The sequence below is a fragment of the Coffea eugenioides genome, chromosome 8 (assembly GCF_003713205.1).
Source record: "Coffea eugenioides isolate CCC68of chromosome 8, Ceug_1.0, whole genome shotgun sequence".
Lineage (NCBI taxonomy): Eukaryota > Viridiplantae > Streptophyta > Magnoliopsida > Gentianales > Rubiaceae > Coffea > Coffea eugenioides.
This window is the reverse complement of record NC_040042.1, coordinates 33712380-33719141: the sequence shown is the minus strand read 5'-3', so window position 1 is coordinate 33719141 and position 6762 is coordinate 33712380. Positions and strand designations below refer to the sequence as shown.

The 6762-nt window shown below is 36.5% G+C and overlaps 1 non-coding gene across 1 annotated transcript; it reads left to right on the top strand.

The window, feature by feature from the left end:
• The first annotated feature begins 4218 nt into the window (after positions 1-4218).
• Positions 4219-4325, top strand: LOC113781866. Its single transcript, XR_003469765.1, has one exon. It is a non-coding gene; the product is annotated as a small nucleolar RNA R71 (small nucleolar RNA).
• The last annotated feature ends 2437 nt before the right edge of the window (positions 4326-6762 follow it).

The following is a 6762-nucleotide window of genomic DNA, read 5'->3' as shown; positions in this document are numbered from 1 at the left end:
ATGCCGTTCGGTAAGCCCATAGTGTGTCATCTAGCTTTGTAGCCCAATCCTTGCGTGATTTATTCACAGTTTTCTCCAAAATGAGCTTTATCTCACGATTAGCTAGCTCCGCTTGTCCATTGGCTTGAGGATGGTACGGGAGTGATGTCTTGTGCCTACAGCCATATTTAAACAATAAGGAATCCAGTTGTTTGTTACAAAAATGTTTTCCTTCATCACTTATTATGGCCTTAGGTATACCAAATCTACAAAAAATGTTCTTTTTAAGGAATCGGAGTACAACCTTAGAGTCATTAGTAGGTGAAGCGATTGCTTCTACCCATTTAGAAACATAATCCACTGCTACTAAGATGTACTTATTATTAAAAGAGCTTGGAAATGGTCCCATAAAGTCTATACCCCATATATCAAATAATTCAACTTCTAAGAAGGTAGTTAGGGGCATTTCATTCTTTCGAGATATATTTCCAGTTCTTTGGCATGCATCACAACTTTTAACATATTCCCGAACATCTCGATACATAGTTGGCCAATAAAACCCTGATTGCCATACCTTTGCCACAGTTTTTGAGGTGCTAAAATGTCCACCTGTTTCAAGGTTATGACAATGATATAAAATATTATGTACCTCATTTTCGGGAATACATCGACGTACCATACCATCGGCACAATGTTTATACAGCAATGGTTCCTCACCAAAAGTAACTTTTGACATCATGTAAGAATTTCTTCTTTTGATGGTAATTAAATCCCCTTGGAATCTCTCCACTTACCAAAAAATTAGCAATATCAGCATACCATGGAGAATTGATAATTGCTAGGACAAACTCATCCGGGAAATTCTCTTGAATAGGAACTTGATCCTTGACTGGAATATATTCTAGGCGTGATAGATGATCCGCTACTAGATTCTCTGTTCCCTTTTTGTCTTTTATCTCCACATCAAATTCCTGCAATAAAAGAATCCATCGAATTAGTCTTGGTTTTGCATCTTTTTTATGTAACAAATATTTAAGAGCCGCATGGTCCGTATATATAATAACTTTAGATCCTACTAGATAAGATCTAAATTTATCCAAAGCAAATATCACTGCCAATAGCTCTTTTTCTGTAGTTGCATAATTGAGTTGTGCCTCATTTAGCAACTTGCTAGCATAGTAAATGACGTGCAACCGTCCTTCTTTCTTTTGTCCCAAAACTGCTCCAACCGCATAATCACTTGCATCACACATCAATTCAAATGGTAGTGACCAATCAGGCGAAGTTATAATTGGGGCCGAAATCAATTCCTTCTTCAACCTTTCAAATGCAACCAAACAATTGTCATCAAATTGAAAAGGAGTATCTTTACATAATAAATCACATAATGGCTTTACTATTTTAGAAAAATCTTTAATAAAACGTCTATAAAAGCCAGCATGTCCTAAAAAACTCCTTATCCCCTTGACATTGCTTGGGGGTGGCAATTTTTCGATGACTTCTATTTTGGCTTGATCCACCTCAATTCCCTTGGAGGAAATCTTGTGTCCTAAAACAATTCCTTCTTTTACCATAAAATGACATTTCTCCCAATTCAGTACAAGATTTGTTTCCTCGCATCTCTGCAAAATCAATTCCAAATTATGAAGACACTGATCAAAAGATGAACCATACACAGAAAAATCATCCATAAATATCTCCATAATTTTCTCAATATAATCAGAAAAAATAGCCATCATGCATCGTTGAAAAGTTGCGGGAGCATTGCATAACCCAAATGGCATTCTTCTAAAGGCAAAAGTGCCATAAGGACATGTAAATGTGGTCTTCTCTTGATCCTCTGGAGCTATAGCTATTTGATTATATCCTGAAAAACCATCAAGAAAACAGTAAAATTCATATCCGGCTATTCGCTCCAATAATTGATCAAGAAATGGTAGGGGAAAATGATCTTTTCTTGTTACCGTATTTAACTTACGATAATCGATACACACTCTCCACCCTACCACAAGTCTAGATGGAATCAATTCATCATTTTTACCTATGATTGTAGTTATTCCACCTTTCTTTGGTACCACATGAATTGGACTAATCCAAACACTATCGGAGATAGGAAAGACTATACCTGCATCAAGCCACTTAAGAATTTCATTTCTTACCACCTCTTTCATGTTTGGATTGAGTATTCTTTGTGTTTCCACCACTGGTTTGCAACCGTTCTCCAATAAAATTCGATGCATGCATATAGAAGGACTTATACCTTTAATGTCTGAAATTGTCCATCCAATTGCCTTCTTACGCCTTCTTAGAACTCTTAACAACTTTGCACACTGTTCATCATCAAGGTCAGCACTAACAATTACAGGTAAAGTTTTATTTTCTCCAAGAAATTCATACCTTAGATGAGTCGGAAGTGGCTTGAACTCTAACTTTGGAGGTTCAATTTCTGAAGGTTGTGAAAACCCTTTTCCTTGGCCAAGACTTTCATACAAATTACCCCTTTTATAAGGTGCTTGAAAATCCAAGTACTTGGCAAATTCTTCAATTTCTTCACAAACATCTTCTTGCTTACCTAAACTCATTAAACAATACTCAAGAGGATCTAAGTCAAAGTTGACTTGACTCATCTCTTGGGTTAGTTTATCAATTGTGCCAATAGAATAAGCATGATCGGTAAAAGAAGGGTATTTTTCCATTTCATTCAAATTAAATTCTAACTCTTCTTCACCTACTTGAAACTTAAGCTTGCCATTTTTTACATCAATAATAGTACCTGCAGTAGCTAGAAATGGTCTACCTAGAATAATTGGCATAGATATATCTTCTTCCATATCTAATACCACAAAATCCACTGGAATGATAAATTTTTGAACTTTTATCAATACATTCTCCAACACTCCCAATGGATATCTAATAGACCGATCCGCTAGTTGCAAAGTGATATTAGTGCGTTTAAGCTCATGCAAACCCAATTGTCTAGCCACCGTTAAAGGTATTAATGATACACTAGCACCAAGATCACACAATGCCTTAGAAAAATCAACGTTACCTATGGTGCAAGGTATAGAAAAACTCCCCGGATCCTTCAACTTCGGTGGTAGCTTATTTTGAATAATTGCACTACATTCCTCCGTTAATGCTATTGTTTCGCAGTCTTCCAACTTTCTTTTTCTAGTCATGATTTCCTTGAGAAATTTCGCATAAGACGGAATCTGCAAAATAGCATCGGCAAAAGGAATGTTAATGTGCAATTGTTTGAAAAGTTTAACAAATTTTTCAAAATCTTTATCAAACTTATTTTGCTTTAATCTTTGTGGAAATGGAACCGCAGGAGGTATTGGAATGGTAGTGGAAGATGATGGTTGCTTTTCTCTTGGATTCTCCCGACTATTTTCCTCCACAATCGCCTCTTGGTTCCTCTGCTTTTCTTCTTGTTTTTCGTTCTCATCTTTCTCAACTTCCACCACTGGAGGATCTTCTAATTGTCTACCACTACGAAGAGTAATGGCTTGCACCTGCTCCTTAGGATTGACCTCTGTTTTGCTAGGTAATTCTCCTTGATTTCGATTATTCAAAGAACTAGCAATTTGACCAATTTGGACCTCTACATTCCTGTACATTGTAGTGAGTTGATCCAGTCTCCCTTCTACTCGTTCAAATCTGTCCGAAGTCACCTTAGCAAGTTTTTCCACCGCGATCTCCCAACTTGGTTTAGTTTCAGCCTGTGGTTGCCTTGGTTGAAATCCCGGCGGATTGGTTGGCCTTTGTTGATTGCCTTGATCTTTCCATCCAAAGTTTGGATGATTTCTCCACCCCGGATTGTAAGTATTCGAGTAGGGATTATTTGGAGCATTTCGGTTGTAATTATTGACAAATTGTACCTGCTCAGAATCAACACACTCATTAATATCATGTTCACCTCCACAGAAAGAGCAACAAGCTACGTGTGCATTAGATGAACTTGGACCAACTCCACCTTGTCTACTTAGCAATTTCATCACATTATTCATTTGAGCACTCAGCATATTGAGAGTGTCCATTTCTATCATACCTGCGTGACGTCTCGTATTACCTCTTTCATTGGCCCATTGGTAGTTATTTGCGGCCATTTCTTCTATCAAATTCTGAGCTTCTTGGGGTGATTTACCCATTAAAGCTCCACCTGCGGCTGCATCAATAATAGTTTTAGTGGAGAAAGATAAACCATTATAAAAGGTTTGTATAATCAGCCATTCGGGTAGTCCATGGTGTGGACATTTCCGTAACAAATCTCTAAACCTTTCCCATGCTTCATATAATGATTCTCCTTCCATTTGACTAAAACCAGTGATATCCATTCTTAGCTTAGCAGTCTTACCAGGTGAAAAATACTTATTCAAAAATGCCCTTGATAAATCATCCCATGTGGTAAAAGTGTTAGGAGCATGAGAGTGTAACCACATTTTTACCTTATCTCTTAATGAAAATGGGAACAACCGTAACCTTATACCATCATCACTAACTCCATTCATTTTAATTGTATCACATATTTCTAAGAATGTAGCTAAGTGTGAGTTAGGATCTTCTACAGCATTACCTCCAAATTGAGATTGTTGAACCATTTGGATAAGTGATGGCTTAATCTCAAAGTTGTTAGCATTTACCGTAGGCCTTGCTATGCTCGTTTGAGATCCTTGTGTTCCCGGTAGAGCAAAATCTCGTAGAACTCGCCTATTTGCTTCATTTTCAGCCATTTCTTCTTCAAATGGTAGTTCTATCAAAATTTCCTCTATCGGTTGCCAAATCTCTTGCTCCTCCTGCTGTTGTGTGTGCCTCCTTTGTCTACGTAGTGTCCTCTCAATTTCTGGATCGAAAGGTGCGACTTCTCGAGACTCCCGGTGCATACACTACAAACAGAAATAAGGGATATTATGCAACTTCAATGGTAAAAAAAAAAAAACTGATTACAATATAAGATTAAATATAATCTAAAAAATAAAGCTGTCTAAATTAATAAAGATGATTAGGCTCTAATATTGCCGCTCCCCGGCAACGGCGCCAAAAACTTGACGGGTTTTTACTTTAAGTGCAAGTTTAATTCCGAATTTACACCCGTTGGACTGCAAGTATACAGGTCGCAATTGTAGTACAAGATGTGTATCGGGTCGATCCCACGAGGAGCAATTAAAACAATTATTAGATACTAATTTACTCTATTATTTAGACTTACAATTAATTTGAGCAGAAACTTCATAATTTAATTCAACTACAAAAATTCTTAAATAGATAAATGCAATTTCACAATAGAAGTAGAATTCACTAAATATTAAGATCTAGGGATGTAGATTCCACATATAACACAAAAGATCTAAAACGAATGAATTTAACACTTGTTACTGCTCTTGTTTAACCAAGGATTCATTTCCAACAATACCAAAATCACATTTTCATGATAATAATGGGTTAAAACAGATTAGTTTTTCCTAATCTCTTGGAAAATACTAAATCTGTTTTGTGCATACCTGAAATATAGATTTTATCCACTTGAATGTATTTCTATTCTCATGAATATACTACTCAAGCTCTACTTATGTCATTCCATTATTTTTACCATTTCTCAATGAGTAAAAACAACTATAAACCTGCTATTGGTGATCAAGCAACAACAAGTAATCCAACATACACAAGTAGATAAGTTAATACAAGACATAACAAGCATAAATCACAATCACTTCATATCATTTGGCCATAAGCTTCATCTACTCCCTAGATAAAGGAAATTAGCTACTCATGAATGATTTAACAATCAAACTCACAAGTTTATTAATGCAAAACATCATGAAGTACAAGTATAAGAAAGGTAAAAGAAAGCTTAGCCAATTGAAGGTAAAGCTCTCCAATTCCTGCTATGTTCTTGTACAAGATGGTTACAAGTGAAAAACCAAATGCTTCTCTAAGAACTCTTAACTAGAGAGAAAACTTGTTGCAAGAAGGAAAACTAGCTACGTATGGTGATGCCAGGCTTCTCCCCTGTGTTTCTGCATAAAAGGTGGTAGAAATTCCATTCCTCTCACTTCATAATTTCCTCCACTCAGATTTTGTAAAAAGAAGTCAAAGATATGATGTTTCCTTTTGTCCACACTCATTTGGTCTTCTCTTTTATTGCAGAAGCATGTGCACCGAATTCCCTTGCATCTTATAGCTGGAAAGTGGTATGAACACAAGAGAATTGACTGAGTCAAATTGCAGAATTTCGGCTATAAAACGCGCCTACACAAAACGCGGCATAAACTCGCGTTTTGTCTACTCGCATTTTCACTCTAGCCTTATTTCAACTGCGATTTTCTCCATAATAAAGGCCAAACTAGCTTTTGTGCAAAACACAAAAGTTGTAGCCCTTTGAGTTAGCGAACTTGTCCTCAATCATTCTCATTTTGATGACTTGTACCCAATTATGGAACTTGTGAAATGTGTAGATTTAGGTTTGAAAGGTGTTGTAGCATTTATCATAACTATTTCGCAAATACACAGGAGGAAATTCCAAAATCTTCCACGCATTACTCAACTTATAATTTTTTGATACACAAGGGCAAGTAGAGGGAGTGGAAACACAAGCAAGGGGCATTTTATCTCCCGACTCGCCATTGATATTATTCAACTTGTATTTTACAACAAAAGTAGTATAAAAACCTGCATTATCATGCTTAAAGACTGGACTAGACAAAGCAGAAAAACACACTTCACAAGCCACAACTCAAACTGCGCCAATTCCTTGAAAACATAAAACTTGAACCACAGTCTACC